The sequence below is a fragment of the Lissotriton helveticus genome, chromosome 2_1 (genome assembly GCF_964261635.1).
Source record: "Lissotriton helveticus chromosome 2_1, aLisHel1.1, whole genome shotgun sequence".
Taxonomy (NCBI): domain Eukaryota; kingdom Metazoa; phylum Chordata; class Amphibia; order Caudata; family Salamandridae; genus Lissotriton; species Lissotriton helveticus.
Window position 1 is genome coordinate 1225938818 of NC_136059.1, and position 16934 is coordinate 1225955751.

General features: G+C 42.1%; 2 protein-coding genes across 5 annotated transcripts in view; one reads left to right on the forward strand and one right to left on the reverse strand.

Annotated features, from left to right (window-relative positions):
- PIGY (phosphatidylinositol glycan anchor biosynthesis class Y) overlaps positions 1 to 13811 on the reverse strand; it is a 330062-nt gene extending 316251 nt beyond the window's left edge. Inside the window, exon 1 of one of the 2 annotated variants that reach the window (XM_078676104.1) lies at positions 13712 to 13811. The gene's annotated coding sequence lies outside the window, so the exon portion shown is untranslated. Of the gene's footprint in view, positions 1 to 13530 lie in introns of both variants that reach the window. The other variant, XM_078676103.1, reaches the window with a different exon arrangement.
- A 186-nt stretch (positions 13812 to 13997) lies between these two features.
- Positions 13998 to 16934, forward strand: part of HERC3 (HECT and RLD domain containing E3 ubiquitin protein ligase 3) — a 604132-nt gene continuing 601195 nt past the window's right edge. For 2 of the 3 annotated variants that reach the window (XM_078676106.1, XM_078676108.1), the window contains exon 1: positions 14016 to 14169. The gene's annotated coding sequence lies outside the window, so the exon portion shown is untranslated. Of the gene's footprint in view, positions 14170 to 16934 lie in introns of all 3 variants that reach the window. The other variant, XM_078676105.1, reaches the window with a different exon arrangement.

Genomic DNA, 16934 nt, shown 5'->3' on the forward strand with positions numbered 1-16934 from the left:
CTCCTTCAGAGCCCACACTGAAATCTCTTAACTGGCTCCCAGTGAGAAAACAGTCCCTGTTCAAGCTTCTCTGTCTTGTTCCTAAAACTTTGGCTTGACACGGTCAACTTTATCTATGAGAAAGTTTTCCTTACTTACCTAGAAGGAACATTAAATCTAAGGATCAGTTGTTGTTATACCCACGTCGTATCTGTACTGCAAGATACGGAGGAAGGTCGTTCTCCTATCTGGCTTTTCATCACTGGAACAAACTTCCTTTTCATATCCGTTCCTGCTTAGATTGCAACATCTTCAAAAAATGTTTTAATACTTCGCTATTTGAATGTCTCTTTTGCCTACAGCTGGGAGTGAGTCGCTTGGGCTATGCTAAATTCTTCTAAATTAACATGATAAGATAATATTATTTATGCTGTATTAATAAATGTGTTTCATATTTTCACCTTATTTTTACAATGTTTGTAGGAATCAAGATAACATGAAATTTAAAACAAAACATCTTTTTTAAAAGGAAAAATTTAAATTTTAAAAAGTTTCATGATCCTTGTGATTTTTAAAAAAAAATGGAAATAAAATTAATACATATGTTTTAAAGTTACAAATGAATTAAACAAGTGAACTACGATTTTCTTTTCGTTTTTCAATGTTTCATTTTGAAATATTAGAATAGTAAATGTAAAATTAAATTTAAAATGTATTATAATGAAAGTATTAAATGTTGGAAAATGTAGCCATATTATTTTATATGTTAATGTTTTATAACGATGATTTTAAGGTTCACACATGTTTTACTTTATATAGACTGATTTCTTAGAAACGTATTTTTGTAAGATAGAAAGCATTAAGAATTTCACTTGAAATTGGAATTCTTTTTTTGTATTAAAAATATTTTTATGGATAATGTTAACTATATTTTTAAGAACTGTATTATGGTTAGATTTACTTTTATTACAATACTGTAGTTTTCTACTTTATATATTGCAGTGGATATTTTTGCATTTTACGGACAATATGTTTGTGGATATATTTATAATATTTGGATTAAAAGCACATAGAATTATTTTTGTTATCAACATTTTAGACATTGTCTTTTTATTTCAAAATGAGGAGCATTGGAAATTGGAGGTTGTTTTGTTGATTATAGGGGCTTCAGCAGAGGTTAATGTCCTTCAGAAGATAAATCTTTCATTTGGCCCAAACTTTTTTTTAACCAGTATGGATAGAAGAGTTAATTGCCACCTTACAACCCTCAACTATTCAGATGGTGGCTGCACTGGTTACAAAAAGAGAGGGGGTTTAAACTCTTAAGGACAATAGCCGTACTGGAAGATACATCCGGTGTAAAAACTATTGTTGCTAGCTTTTATGGCTCCAAAATGGATAACCCTACACCTTTACATGAGATGCACTCTATCCTGGTAGAGGCAGTTGACCTTATGTGATATCCAGAGACTGAACAGTACGTTGCTATAAAAAGACTGACTTGCAGTGTTTGCACTATCAGAAGGGCCACTGGAATTATGCGACTGGAGAGGGCCAAATTATGCAGTTGGGTTGACTAAATTATGCAGCAGGAAAAGGCAAATTATGCAGCATAATACGGCACATTGTGTGATCAAATTATTTCATTAATGTTTCCACTTGGTAACAATCTATGGGCTTAAATTGCACCTAATTAGTACCAGTGTATCACCTAAATATAGCAACATGAAACAGAAAGGTGACCAGTCCAAGCTTTGCAAAGGGCCTTCCAATGCACTGCAGAATGTGTTGCTGAGTTTTTAGTAACTTTTGACCTGTTTGAGTTAGACACAAGTTTTTCTTTTGTTAAAATCTGCAGAATATGCAGCAGATGAAGGATTATGCAGCAAATCAATAAGTATGCGAAAATCGCAGCACAATCACATAATTCCAGTGATCCTGCCTATCAGCAATGTATCGAATAATTAGGCTACTAGAGCTAAAGGATGCCTGCAGAAGAAGTATCCATCAGAATCTGGTTTCACATTCGTTCTGCATGGTATCATGATATTCTAGTACTGATTTTTTTATTACAAAGCATTTTATATCTGAGGCATATAAGATGTTGGTATCCCAGAGATCAGTTTCTTATAGATTTCTTTGAAGGCTTTTGTTTTGAGAAGCATAACGGGGGTTACGGAAGTAGAGTGCTAAATATGTGCTTGACAAGTACTCCGTAACAAAGATTTTATGGATAGATTTTCATTAAGGATTGCATTATTCTTCTCTGACAATGTAGGTTCAGCTTAATCTATCATACTTTCAGATACAGCGATATGAGCCTACCAGTTTGGCTTGTGAAGCAGTGCAATACAGAAGGTTTGGATGCAATGGGTGATAGAGTTACTGTCTCAGCTAGAAAGAAACACCAGACATCAAATTCTGCAGGTGTAAAGAAAAGGGTAAGTGTAAAAATCCAGGTCTGCGAAATGGAACCTAGACTTAGACACTATGAATCTTCTGTCTTTCGAGGTTCAAATTAGCAACTCAGACAAAAATAATGGAGCCTACCGGTAATACAAGTCTTTATATGTCATTGGAATTTCCCTGAACTCAGGTGAACTGCTAGCACATGCATTTACTCCACTGGCAGGAAATTAGCTGAGCTGGTGATTGTTTTGAAGGAAATGTTGCTTGCCTCAGGCTAAATCCTCATGGACCTTGTGGGGGGATGTGATGTATTTGAAACCAGCACACAAATGTGTTGGCCAATACGACTTTCCTATAGGATCAGTATGATTACTTATTTGGACATAACTGCTGTGAAATGCTTCGAGGTGAGGACGAACTATTCGGTGCCACCTGCTGTGGCAAATTTTAGTTGGCTAAAATGATTTACATCAAGGGAGTGAAGAGCCGAAGCGTTTCGTCCCTCTAGGGACTTCTTCAGGGCTTAATAATTAAAGACATAGATCATAAGTTCTTTGAAGTTAATCTTTTAAGTTTGCAGACGGAATGGTCGAGGAACAAGTAAAAGGGATAAGTGTCTCCCGATAGTGTCCAGTGGATTCCGGCGGACGGTCCAGTTCAGAAGTCGAAAAGAGTGCTGAGATTTTAAAGAATTTTAAAGAATGAAAGGAATCGTTTTTCTACAACAAAAACGCTGACTATCGTTTTTTCATTTGGGAAGACATTTCTTCACTGTTCTGTTGTGTACTATGGCATTAACTTCCTGTCATTTAATTAATTATTTGCTCTTTTGAGTGCAGGACCATTTCTGGTCTAACTTTTCAAGGACTAGCCTCTATAGACCATTGTGCAGACAAGAGAAGAAGGAGAGTTTTTTTATTCCCGGGAGATTAACAAAATCCTACTGAATGTTACAGAAGACGAGAAGAAACATTTACGACTTAGAATGTTGTGGGTTTATATTAGTGCGTGTTCCTGAGGCAGGAGGGAGCTTTTTCTTTGGAGCTCCTCTCACTTGCTGAGGACTCATCTCTGAGTTTCTTTATACATCGCTACATGGGTAGGCTGCTTGGCCTATTTCTTTGATGTCTGCTGACTTATAGCTGAGAATACTTTCCAGCTTGATATGCAAAAGCTTTTTGCTTATTCATTGATTTTCTCATCAGAACTCTCTTAATTGGGTATCTGAACTGGCACCTTTTTCTATTTTATTCTACTTTAATTGAAATTAGTGAACTTCCTTTATGGAACATTAATTCAATGGCCAAGAGCGCCCGCTTCCACTTAAATTACTTAAGAAAACTGAAACCCTTTATCTCAGAGTCAGATCTAAAACTGGCTACCCAATCACTAGTTATCTCGAGGATCGAATACGGCTGCACCACACTAGCTGGCCTACCGAAAACATCCACTGCACCACTAAAAGCCTGCCTCAACGCAGCGGCTAGACTCATCACGGGAACGAAGAAATTCGATCATATATCTCCGCACCTGAAAGCACTAAACTGGCTTCCCTACGAAGCCAGAATCCAAATGAAGATGGCCTGTATTACACATAAAGCGGTTCACTACAACACGCCTATATACCTAGCCAAAAAACTCAAGCTATCAGGAGGTAACAGAACAACTAGAAGCGCAAAAGAGTTGCTATTGCGACCAGCCTTTTTCCACAAGAAAAAGACTTACAACAGAGCATTCTCTGGAGCTGCCCCCAGAATCTGGAACTCTATCCCCCCAAGCATCAGGAAGATTCAAAATACAGTAGCATTCAAAAGAGAACTTAAGAGCCACTTGATGAGTAAATACCCTACATAGTGATACCTACGGATTACTGAGACGAGCATTCACGCTACCAGAGGATTGTCCGCTTCATGAATGTTGGAAGAGCAACTCCTGACATCTGACTGTGTCCAGGTTCAAGCCGAGGCTAGACACATACTGCTACCTCATAGACTTGTGAACTGATAACTTTATCTCACTGAAAAAAAAAAAAAAAAAAAAAAAAACTATAAAACCTCTACCTCACTTGATTAATCTATCTATACTAACATATTATGCACTGGAATACCTTATAACTCTACCTCACCGAACTTGGTTCGAGACCAATGCTAATTGCACAAACATTAAGAACTTATATATCTAATCACGTCCATTCATTATATTGCCTTCTACCTCATATATATGTTGTTGTTATTATTGCTACTATAATGTCTATTTGCTATTCTTTCCTTGTTAAGCGCTCTGATACCCACGGGTCTTGTACGCGCTATATAAAACTCTATAAATAAATAAATAAAATAAACACGCTTGCCTGTTATTACAATAATAAGTGTGATTTTAACCAGTATTGTATTTTTCCTTATAGTGAAATACCAATTATTGGATTATATGAACGTTTAATGCTGATATTTAATTCATTAACATAGTTGAATAAATAATGAAAAACTAAAGTATTGAAACTAAAACCCTCTATCTCATACAAGCTTTCTTTATTGACTGTATTAGAAACCTTTAATGATTTTATTACTATGTGCCTAATGCAGATGATTGCTCCTTTTCACTTCTCCTTGTTGACGATAAAAGGTCCATATGACAAGGGATGGGGGTTATTTAATGATTGCACCCGAAGACTGATATATAGAAAACCTTGCCCGCTCATAGATGCAATAGTGGTATGTGTTATAATTGGAAACTAAAGTGAAAGTGGCCAAATCCCGTGAGGCGACTTGGACTCACACAGGCACAGCGTGTGGGGTTAATACTTACAATATTACAATAGTACTAAATTTCAATTTAACTATGAACCATTCACAAATTTTGCGATACACATCACATTATTTTTAATCACTGTCGCTCAATTAATTTTTTCAAGTGTGTAAAAAAACTTGATTGTGCAAAACACATTATAATCAATACAAAAAATGCAATAATCAACCAAAGCAAACATTACATATGAATTGATCATTGAAACAGAAAAATACAAATAAAAGAATAAGTAAAGCCCGCCCGCTGCATTTCGGGACTCCCCTCCCTTCGTCAGGGGCCACAGTCTGAAAACATCATATAAAGAACACTTTAATCAATGACCTATTTTAAATTCGCACAGTTGAAACAATTACCATTAGTAACAATTACTCAATGACTCAATATCACGTAACCAATACTTCAGGAAGCGGGCGTGCGCCCATGGAACCCTGCCTAATTGTCATACAATCGACAATGTCCTCTATTGTCTGATCATTCAACTGCTAGTTTCAAGTCACCAAATTGCCAGTGAATATCTGAATCTAATAAATCCACTCAAAAATTATTAAATGCTGATAATAAAGTACCTTAGTGCCACTTACTGCCTTTTCAATGAAAACGTATTCGGGCCACCTCAATTCTGTAAAAGCAACAACAATGCATACTGTAACACCTGTGTTTCATGACTAGCTTTTCTCAAACTCGCCCCAACATACACGCTACTAGCCGCCTACCTCTATAGTGAGGGTGGAAAGCCACTGGAAGGGTGGAAATATCACTCGTATTCAGGATGAACTCGAATGGCCACTCCCTGTAATATCAAATGCTGGGTTTGTAGTGTTTCTCAGAGAAAAAGACACAATTGCCTGTATTTACCACAACCAATTTACCCTTACCTCAAAGAACGACCTCAATTCGCCTCGTTTGTGTAGTGAATATTCCCTTTGTTTCGTATGTTATCAATGCTTGCCACTCTTAAACCATCGTTCCCACCTGCAAGTAATGAGCCAACAATTAGTAAAGCTATCTTTTTGTTTTCTAATCTTCTTCGAGCTGCTTACGTGTTCCTAACGACTCTTACCTTAGCGTGCTCTGTTCCCGGTCGGAACACCACTGGTCGCCAGAAAGACGCCGAGCAGTTTCTCCATTGCTAAAATGCTAATAACCTAGAGGTAGGACTTAGCTCATACGTTGCTCCCCATTTCCGCCATATTGGAAAGGTATTACTATAGCGTAAGCACGCGAAAATGCCGGTTCTTAATGATACCCTCCTTCAAGTAATGTCCCCATTATGTTGCTGGCAGGAACTCTGTGTGATCTTTAATAAACCAACCAAAACAAACTATGAATTTACACTGGTTTGTAGGAAACACGCGGAACTCGAAAGTAATCAAAGAGACATCTTGTTGCCATTATAATTACTACACCTCTCTTGTTTAAGTTCACAAAAGATCTAGTAGGAAGAACTAGAATCTGACGCCTAGAACTAACTAGTGTTTCTTTCTCACGATATGTTCCATGGACTCTCTTCCCGCGCTGTTGCATTCATCACGCAAACATGTGTCCTTGATATCGAAAACCCAGGGAGATTCATTGACATTCACTTGCAAAAATTTGTGAAAGGTTGGATAACCTACATTGAAGACACCAGTGATTTTTTACGTAGTATTAGCACGCTAAACATTGGAGTTAACAACAAGTGGATACTGTGTACGATCGACGTAGTGTCGTTATATACGTCAATACCTCACGCTTCAGGTCTGGAGGCTGTTGAATGGGCACTGCTTCAAAACACTGATAACATCGAGAGAAATAGTTTTGTGCTAAAACTACTGCAATTTTGTTTAATGAACAGCTACTTTGAATGAAAGGATGATTACTTCATGCAATTAAATGGAACATTGATGGGGTTTCCAGGGGCACCGGTCTACGCCAACACTTTTATGGCGAAATTCGAAGATGAGCACATTCTCAAAAATGCAGCTTGGCAAAAAGGTTTGGTGTTCCTTAAACGGTTTATAGACGATATCTTTTTGATTTGGGAGGACAGTGAAGAAACATTGAATCAAAATATTGACCATCTCAATTCGATTGATGAACGCATCCAATTCACGAGCAATATAAAGGAAAGTGGCATTGCTTTCCTTGATACATGGATAGAAGTAGAGGGGGATCATCTATCTACAAAGATTTACAGAAAGGAAACAGACAAAAACAACGCACTTGAATTCGGAAGCTTTCATCGCCCATCGTTACTCGAAAATCTGCCATACTCACAATTTCTAAGAATACACCGCATTACATCGGACCTAACAACAAGGGCGGTGAATATGGAACAACAAAAAAGCAACTATTGAGGGAGCTACGCTAGCAACCAAGATGGCCGCATAAGCTCCCGGCTCCTGCCGACCTCCGCCAGATGCTTATGAATCCTGACTTTTATCCTGATTTCCCACCGGACTCCCGTGCAGCTGAAGTGCGCCTGACTCTAAAGGTGCAATCCCGGAATTTCTAGCTGCTCCACTGATGAAGATACGCCGTGTGCCATTCTCGGCCTAACCCGGAGTTGAAGCCGGGGCCTCGAGTTCCAACCCAGCCGGGTTGGAGTTGAACAACATCGGCCGCGGGACGTGGGTGGTTCCGGTCTCCCGAAGTGGTGTCTTTCTTTCCGTTTTGGATGGTGATCCGGTGGCAGCTTTATCCCGAAACTGCGGCGACTAGACTTATTGACTGCTTTGGTCGGGGATCCGCTGCCCGGAGGCCCTGTTGAGCCCCCGGGGTCGATGGGCTCGGTTCCTCGCAGGCGGCGACGGTGCTGAGATCGCGCTTTTGAAGTGCTCGCAGTTGTCTTCTGCATTGCCTATGCCTGGTGCCCCGGAGTAGTCGACCTCCGGGGTTCAGATACCCGCTCGGTCGCTCACTGAGGGGCGATGGAGCGGGCCGAAAGTACACCGTCGCTACGTACTATAATGGCCGCCATTGGGAAGCTCCAAATACGAGTCACCGCCACCGTCCAGAGGATCGTTGTGACTGTTGATAACATCTGCCGGAGACCGGACTCCGACCCTCTGTTGGTGTTGGACCAAGATGCCTTACCCGCGGAGCGAGCTCCGATAGCTACCGAGGACCCTGCGCGGAAGTCGGACATTGAAATTTTTTCCGACCCCCAGATGCCAGCGAGCGAGCCCGAAACTATCGGATGTGTGTTTTGCCCTATGCCGATATCGCCCGAGATGGATGTGACTATTTCTGTACTTCAGTGTGCATTTTCGAATGAATGTCGGATTAATACCTCGCCCCTTTACTTTCTGAGTGCTCAAAAACGCTTTGCTGACTTCAGTGAACTTTGTTTGACTTTTGGACTTTGTAAACGTCTATCCTGGTATCACTCCTTTCGTGTGGACTTTGAAACTTTTCTATCTCTGGATATCCTTTCTGTGATGGCGGTTCAATTGGACAGGGCTCGCATGAAGAATCGTAGCGGCCAGGGTTGACTTTGACCGTATGGGTTTGGGAAAAGACTTCATTTGCTACGGGATTGTACCTCATGATTGCACGGGAGGGGGGTGGGTCTTTTACACGCTTCCCCCCCCTGTTGGATTCTACTTGTTACGTTTTCTTATCCTGGAGACTTATGGGGTGGGTTGTGGCTGGCGGGGGGCAAGGGGGACCGGGGGGGCATGTTCGATATTCCCTCCTCCACTTTCTTCTTTCCTTCTTTTAGGTACAAGTTCCGGGGCGACAGGCACGCTGCTAGTGGGGATGGGCCGTAGCCATTGCAGAGGTGTAGGGTGGGGGGATTGGGGAGGGGTTTATTGTTTTATATTAGTTTAGTTCTATGGCCTTTTTTCTTCTTTCTTTCTTTCTTCTTTACAAGAGACGGGTTGATCATCCTGGGTCGTTTTTCCTATTCGTCGGGGGTCTGCTTGGCTCTTCATATCCTGTATCGTGGGTGGGCGGGCTTTGTGGGATACTGTTTGTCGGATTGCCGTTTATTTTTTCCCTTGCAGTACATATCGTTGCCACAATTGCATCCGTCTGTAAAAAAAAATTTCTATGCATTGTACCCACGCTCACCTATTGATGTATCGTTCTGGAGTATGACACCTGATTTATGTATATTCTCTTGTTTTTCTTCAATAAAAACCTTAAAAAATAAAAATAATAAAATAAAAAGCAACTATTTAGCAAGAGGATATCCAGAGTATTTGTTAATTCAGCACATTAATCGTGCTACACAAAAGAAGAGAAGTGACCTTTTACAAAAACGTTCACCAGTAACCAGCAATAAAATTGTGTTTGTGTCAAAATTCTCTACAGTCTCCAGAGAAATTAAAACGATAATCAACAACCGATGGGAACTATTACAGGAAGAACCAGTGTTCAATGGTTTATTCTCAGCTAAACCAATGTTTGCATACACTAGAGGAAGGAATTTAAAAGAACATCTATCTATGCAAAAGACAAATGAAGCAGAATCGAAACCTGGGACTACGCAATGCGGCAATTGTATACACTGCAATAATGTGATTAAAGGAGATATCATTTCACATCCAAGGACAGGAAAGAAAATTCAGATAAAACAAGCTTTTGATTGTAATTCAGCGCATATAGTGTACTCCATAAAATGCCCTTGTGGTTTACTTTATGTCGGAAAGACAGATAGGAAGATGAAAACTAGATTATCCGAGCATAAAAGCAGAATCAGAAACAAAAGCAGCAGTTCGAGCCTGGCAGTACATTGGGGAGAAGCAAAGCATACGATTGCTCAATTCCAATTCCAAATAATAGAGCAGATAAAATTACAACAAGGCTCGGATAACGTTAAAAGACTACTGCAAAGAGAGATCTTTTGGATTAAGAGACTTGATACACTGATGCCAAATGGTCTTAATGACAAATTAGATATGGCATGTTTCCTGTAGAGCACCATCAGTTCCGGTTTATAATTATAATAAAGTTTTTCATGACAAACTCATTCAGCAGCACTTACGCACACACCTGAAGTTTCAGTAATCAACATACTTGAGCACATAAGCAGGGTAGCAATAGACGTTTTGTCCTTGCATAGTTTAAAGGGGACAAGGTGGGTTGACATAGTTGCCATGGTGATATCAAGGACGCATGTTTGCGTGATGAATGCAACAGCGCGGGAAGAGCGTCCATGGAACATATCGTGAGAAAGAAACACTAGTTAGTTCTAGGCGTCAGATACTAGTTCTTCCTACTAGATCTTTTGTGAACATAAACAAGAGAGGTGTAGTAATTATAATGGCAACAAGATGTCTCTTTGATTACTTTCGAGTTCCGCGTGTTTCCCACAAACCAGTGTAAATTCATAGTTTGTTTTGGTTGGTTTATTAAAGATCACACAGAGTTCCTGCCAGCGACATAATGGGGACATTACTTGAAGGAGGGTATCATTAAAAACCGGCATTTTCGCGTGTTTACGCTATAGTAATACCTTTCCAATATGGCGGAAATGGGGAGCAACGTATGAGCTAAGTCCTACCTCTGGGTTATTAGCTTCTTAGCAATGGAGAAACTGCTCGGCGTCTTTCTGGCGACCAGTGGTGTTCCGAACCGGGAACAGAGCACGCTCAGGTAAGAGTAATTAGGAACACGTAAGCAGCTCGAAGAAGATTAGAAAACAAAAAGATAGCTTTATTAATCGTTGGCTCATTACTTGCAGGTTGGAACGATGGTTTAACAGTGGCAAGCATTGATAACATACGAAACAAAGGGAATAGTCACTACACAAACGAGGTGAATTGAGGTCGTTCTTTGAGGTAAGGGTAAATTGGTTGTGGTAAATACAGGCAATTGTGTCTTTTTCTCTGAGAAACACTACAAACCCAGCATTTGTGTAGCGATTGCATGGTCGACAGGGCTCGTACCTTACCATTCACGAAGGTCCCGCTGTTTCCCTGTTAGATCGGATAGGAGGGTATCAGTCATGAAAACTACGACTACCAGCAGGCCTAGGGGCAGGAACCATGTGGCTTAAGGAGGAACTCATATAAGCACCTCCTTTCCGGTAAGACGGTGCTTGTCAATTGTTCTAGTTTCCTCGTGGGATGGCGGATGGTGTTCCCCGCCGGATTTCAGCTTGAAGACTACAAGCCTTTGTTGTTCCGGACTTCGTCGTGGGATCGTGTTTATTACGGGACTAAAACCAGGTACTGTTGCGGTTGGAGCGCGGGCTCGCCTCCTCCGCGTCTCAACTCGACTCCTGTGTGTGCTTTCAGGAGAAGCCGCGGTGCAGTGTTGAAAACGCATTGCATTCGCATTTTTATTCATTGCGCGTAGCGGGTGAAAACGTGGTTGCTCTGAACGCGTCTGATATCTAAGACGCGTTCCGAGTATATTTCGTTTCTAGTGTAATTCAGGAACGAGGCTTGCTTCAGGTGACTATTTGAAAACTCCGAGTAGGAGATAAGTCTGGAGCCTCGTCAGACAAGTATCGTGTTGTGCAGAAACAACGTATAATTGTGGACCACATTTATTCTTGTGTTTGACTCTGAAATAACATTTGGAAATCTCCTGTTTCTGTTGCCGGACAAAGAGACATATCGTGTTGTTGCTGTTTGAGCAATCCAAGGAACTTTGAAATGGACAAATACAATCCTTGTTTAAATAATTTCCTTTGAGAGGAAAGGGAAGGAAGTGCCCTGTTTGCTGTGTCTCTCCTGGTAAGGTGATACAATGATTTCTTGCATATAATAGTTACCCTTCAGGAAAGAACAGTTGTTATATATTGTGCTTTATCTCCCCTATCTGCAGAGCGGGAATCCTTCCTGTGCATAGTAGTTCTTTGACCAGACCTTGAGGGAATCACAGAGATCACAGCTCTTTTATTATTTTGTCCACTTCCCTTTTCCCCGGGGCGCGAGTTCACGCAGAGGTTTAAATCTTCCTTTGTTGGGAATCACGCTTGGGTGGAATTGGGAGGCATTTCCTCTGACATCGTCTCCGCTGGTCACAAGGTGAAGGTTAGTGGCAATTATTATCCTTGAACTGCTGCCGATCCTGACAATTGGATATTACAGGGAGTGGCCAATCGAGTTCTTCCTGAATACGAGAGATATTTCCACCCTCACTATAGAGGTAGGCGGCTAGTAGCTTGTATGTTGGGGCGAGTTTGAGAAAGCTAGTCATGGAACACAGGTGTTACAGTATGCATTGTTGTTGCTTTTACAGAATTGAGGTGGCCCGAATACGTATTCATTGAAAAGGCAGTACGTGGCACTAAGGTACTTTATTATCAGCATTTAATAATTTTTGAGTGGATTTATTAGATTCAGATATTCACTGGCAATTTGGTGACTTGAAACTAGCAGTTGAATGATCAGACAATAGAGGACATTGTCGATTGTATGACAATTAGGCAGGGTTCCATGGGCGCACGCCCGCGTTCTGAAGCATTGGTTACGTGATATTGAGTCATTGAGTAATTGTTACTAATGGTAATTGTTTCAACTGTGCGAATTTAAAATAGGTCATTGATTAAAGTGTTCTTTATATGATTTTTTCAAATTGTGGCCCCTGACGAAGGGACGGGAGTCACGAAATGCATCGGGCGGGCTTTACTTATTCTTTTATTTGTATTTTTCTGTTTCAATGATCAATTCATATGTAATGTTTGCTTTGGTTGGTTATTGCATCTTTTGTATTGATTATAATGTGTTTTGCACAATCAAGTTTTTTTACACACTTGAAAAAATGAATTGAACGACAGTGATTAAAAATGTGATATGTATGGCAAAATTTGTAAATGGTTCATAGTTAAATTGAGTACTATTGTAAGTATTAACCCCACACGCTGTGCCTGTGTGAGTCCAAGTCACCTCACGGGATTTGGCCACTTTCACTTTAGTATGACATGTTAGGCTAACATGAGTCACACAGAGCACAGCACGCCAGATAGTTCTAAATCTCAGATATTTTTGATAAATTCAGTGAATTTAAGGAGTGCACTTTCCACACTTGTTTAACATTATAATTGGAAACAACATACTCATAGTATGGCAATGTATTGTCTAATAAAATAGAGTAGGCTCGATAATTTAACGTTCAATGAATGGAATGTCTTTTATAATAACATTTGTCTGCAAACAAGATGGCAGAATAAGAAGCGAATGTCAAAGACTACAAATAAGATGCTGTCCAAGTAAGTTGCTAACCTTAGCCTGCAAATAATATACTGGATGAATAAGAGGATAACTTGAGCAACATGTACATAAGCAGCTTTAGTGGCATTAGTTCAATTTCATTTTCAGCAAAAACAAGACTACAACACCCATAATGCATTAGGCTACCATTGAAAGATAAAGGGCTGTGAGCAGTGTCGATAAAGACCTGGAAGAAGTTAGACAGGCTTTTTCAGTAGCGTCTCCTGTCAGTTATTCCTCGCTGGAGTCGGCCAATACTCCGATTTTTTTGTGGCGGGACTGCTTTAGACGGTGTTTTCCGTGCACAAAATCAGGGCAAATGAGACGTGCACGGAAGCCCTGATAAGCGCCACGCCCGCCATACGCACCCTCTCAAAAACTGTTCAACTGCGACGGAGGTGCTTCTAAGGACAACAGGCGTGAGCCATAGAGAGAGCACGCTAGCGGTATGACGTCATCGCTGGCCAGGCCGCGTAGGGTCGTTAGGGACGCCCAAAGGTGCGTATCCTCTTACGGAGAGAGAGGCGCTGCCATGTCCTCTGGCCTGACGTCAGAAGTAAACCACGCCCCCCGCGTGGCTAGGAGAGTGGGCGCGCCAGCGCGTCACAGCCCTGCTTATTCTCCTCCCACGTCTGCCCGCAGCCCCTCCCTCGCGCCCGGCCCCGCCCCATTGGTCCCTGTCAGGGAGGGCCGCACTGAAGGCGCCGCGGCCGCACTTCCTTGTTTGTTGTCATCAGGAGCGGAGGAGGAGGAGGGAGACGCCCGGCCAGGCAGGAGCGGGGACTCACAGGAGACGGAGGTGGAGGACAGCAGCCGCCTAGCCGAGGTAGCGACAGGGGTGAGGCGCAGGGGGCAGAGGAGGCTGTGCCAATGCTGTCAACAAAGGGGCTGCGTCCTTCTCACAGTCCGGGCGTGGGGAGGGCAGGAAGGGGCCATGGGCATACAGCGAATCCGTCAAGTCCATCTCGTACCTTGGTGGGGTCGGTTGCTGGCCGCTTTGGCTCTGCCCGTGGCTGCATGGGCCGGCCTCGAAAATTACCCATGCGACCGCCTCCATGCCAACTTCGAGCCAGCCCCTGGGACTTTCCGCGAGGCACATAAGGCCACCGTACTTGGCACAAGAGAACCACCATGGCACTGGACCTACAACCCTGCTCCAGACGTTGCTGGGTTATACAGCCTATTAGAAATGCCAGCCTTTGTCACCAGCAAGGAGCTAGCCAGTTGCACTGCGAGATACGAGCGCCCAGAAATTCTACGTGTGGCTGATATTGTCTTTCTACCAAGCTGCAGAGGCCTTGACATATTCAGCATTCCTTACTGCCGAGCACCAGATCGCAGAGAGCCGCTGGCGCTAGCAGGGCCTTTCTCTGCCCATTGCTAAGGCCATTGAAACTCCCCCCAGCAGTGCAGCTACATAGTTACTCTGCCTGTTACTAGCGAGGAAGCAGAGACCACCCCCCCCGTTCTATTTTGTACTAAAGTAGTGAACCACCAACTATTTATTATGTTTGTGCAATTGTAGTTTGTCAACCAGGCACGACCATGTACAGTAATGACAAGGTGATATATAAGGACTACATGATTGGTGGGTACCTAAAGTAATTTGGCTGTAGGGAAGACGATTTTCAGTGTTTCTATTCTGCCTGGTGCCCTTGGCACTTTGTCAACAGTGGCTGACAAGCCCATGTCAACAGTGGCTGACAAGCCCATGCCCTATCAGGTGACAGAAAGACTGCCAGTGCTGTGTTACAAAAACTGGGAAACTCCCGGAACCGTATTTGTTGGCAGGTATCCGAGGCATTCAGCACTTCTAACCATATCATATAATTAATTGCATCATCTGGCACTTCTCACCACCCGTTTTTGAGCGAAGTCCAAGCACACCCAGTCACCATAGACCAGGAAACCCTTCCTGTAAGGCATCCGGCGTTGGGTGAGCTTCAGAAGCTGCTCACATTAACTACTGAAAAGGTGTAATTTCTCTTCCGGGGATGGTGTGCAGTCAGAGCTGTCCTAGTGCACAGAGGCAGCTGCATTTGACAGTCCAATCAGAACCTCAGCCACGTGTCTAACAGGTCACTGTGCACTGTCCAGGGGGGAGGCAGCATTCACAGTCCTTTATGAATTCTGTGTGTGCCGCTTTGCTGAGGTTGTAGCTGAATCAGTGAATGGCTAGAAATGCTTCTGTGTTTTTGTTGTAGAAACATTTTATGGGTTTTTTCAGCTAAGATCCATAGATACATTCACACACAGGTTGGACCTTATTTTATTGCGTCTTCTCGTATAACTATGCTGTTAGGGAATTGCAGTAGACAACCTGTTCTTGAACCTTGAGCTGCTCACTCTGCGTATGGCGTTTTTAAAATGTCTTTTTGCCACTTGAAGAGATGTTGAGCTGTGAACTGAAGTAACAGTTTACACTCCGATTCCAAGTGGCAACTTACACTGCACTGAGGAGGGCATGGGAGAGCCACCTTGCGGCCTCAGCAGTGTGGGATAATTTGATACAGTTGATCCTGCTACCTCAGTGCAACGCAGGCTTGATGGGGTATCATTGGGAGTAACCAGCAGCTGTGCCTGTTTTTAGGCCATGCTTCTTCACAGTCACCTCCACTTACCCATATGTGCAATCACGAACCACACATCTTCTTAGGTGGCTGCCTACATGCACTGCCCCATTAATTAATAGATAGCATTATATATATATATATATATATATATATATATATATATATCTATCCCGCTCAAAAATTTTGCCTTCAGCAAAAATTACAGCACTCCGGAGGGTCAGGTCCAACAGTTTTCTTTATTTAGGAACCACACAACAAACGCGTTTCGGCGTATATATATATATATATATATATATATATATATATATATAACCATGAATTATGGGTCTTTTGTCTACCGATGGGTACTGAGTGACATGAAATAGACACCAGGAGCGAAGCTCGAGTTGTCTGTGATGTCACTCAGAACCCCCGAAGGTAAAATCATCCACGTAATTCATTTTAAACCCATCTATAATTTTGTTCTGTATGGCTCCCAAAATAACAACTGGTTCACATTGGTTGTAATAATTGACCATGTTATTATATTCCTATAGATCAGTAATCACCTCAGTAGAAACACACCTGACTTCTTTCACCAACCCCCCAGAAGCAGGCTGCAATCATTTTTATTCTGACTATACATTAGAGAGGGCCCTGATGAATGCCACTCACACCTCATTAAAGGGTTTTACATTCGCAGGAACATTTCGACCTCCGTTGGTGGGTTGCTTTATACCCCCACAATAAAGTTAATCCTGCTCCTTGGAGACAAAAGTCTCAAAGTCCATCCAGGCAGTAGTTTTTTTTAGATAACACATATTTCCCCAGAGCTTATTTCTCTATCAACTGATAAACATTAGGATGACCTCCATGTGGTTTGTGGCTCCGAAAATCACCTGCTTTGCATGCAATGATTAATACCAACCCCCACCACCTTCCTTGCCGTCTTTCCCCATGTAATGAAGCTTTCCGCCTCCAGCCCAGGCAGACAAATAGCAATGCGCTAACAGGTTCTCAGAGTGGCCTGTCAGCCTGG